Source organism: Rhincodon typus, unplaced genomic scaffold (assembly GCF_021869965.1).
Source record: "Rhincodon typus isolate 14 unplaced genomic scaffold, sRhiTyp1.1 hic_rhity00000069, whole genome shotgun sequence".
Taxonomy (NCBI): Eukaryota; Metazoa; Chordata; class Chondrichthyes; order Orectolobiformes; family Rhincodontidae; genus Rhincodon; species Rhincodon typus.
Window position 1 is genome coordinate 33,294 of NW_025965707.1, and position 1,277 is coordinate 34,570.

Genomic DNA, 1,277 nt, shown 5'->3' on the forward strand with positions numbered 1-1,277 from the left:
CCCCCCCCCCCCCCCCCCCCTTTACCCACCTCTGTTGTTGCTGCCAGGGAAAAGGCAGCAGATCCAAACTGCACCAAGTAACAGGCCCCTCTCCATATCCCTGCCAAAGGAGCGGGAAGCGGAGAGACATTCTGTGGGTCTTCTCGCTCCGGGCCCATCCCACTGTTTCCCTGAGGTTCGCCAATTTCCCCGGGACTGCTTTCCCAACAATGTCTCTCATAGCCAGGGACCACATGTCACTGCGAGGAACAGAGCGACCTGTTACACTCGGAGTAAAGCTCCCTCTACACCGTCCCTCCCCATCAAACACTCCCAGGGACAGGGGGTTAGACACAGGGTAAAGCTCCCTCTACACCGTCCCTCCCCATCAAACACTCCCAGGGCCTCTAGAGACATGAGGGACGGAGAGACACTCTCCCCTAGCAACAGGGTAATGACTGACTGACTGAACCAGCCTTAAAGCTCCCTGCACCCCACCCCTACCACCCCAGCTCCTCCACACAGCTCCCGGTACCTGGAACACACCTCCCCCTAGCTACAGGACACACCGACCATCATGTTGGGGGTGGGAGAAAGCAGTGGGTCGATGGTTTAGCCCAGGACTGGTCTCGCCTGTTCTATCCTTCCCCTATCCCCCTTCCACCCCCACCTAGTGTACCCCTCCGTGCAAACACACACAGCTCCAGCCTCAAAACCCTCCCCCCAGAATCTCTGAACAAACCAGCCTGAGACTTTTTCCGCAAATTCCTTCCTCAAATCAGCACGAGACCTTTGAGCAAAGGAGAACACAAGTTTATTCCACAGATGAGTTTGTGTAGACAAATGCAGCGTTGGCACAAGCACATAGGAACACAGAACTTTAGCGTACGTTTAACACAACTCAGATAAACACTGTGAAGTCGGCGCGTCTGAACGAGGTGGAGATTTAGACAAACGACAACAAATACATTGTCCAAATGCACAGGCCGTGTTTACAATATAACAGAGAGCCAACGAACATCAGTGTGTGGCACAATCAGATGGAAGTGCGCATGTGTGACAGAGCCAGACGTGAGTTTCTGAAGGATTCCCAGTGACGGATGATGTTACAAGGCTGTTCAACTGTGGCATCGGCACACACTACAGACAGGAGCCTGCCTCCGCTGGGTTCTGGGAATGTCGCCCCATCACGCACAGACACAGTCACAGCATCACCCCCCCCCCCGCCCCCCCCACACCCCCCCCCGCCCACCCGCCCCCCGACTCCGCAGCAGAAAAGACCCCCACCCCCACACCCC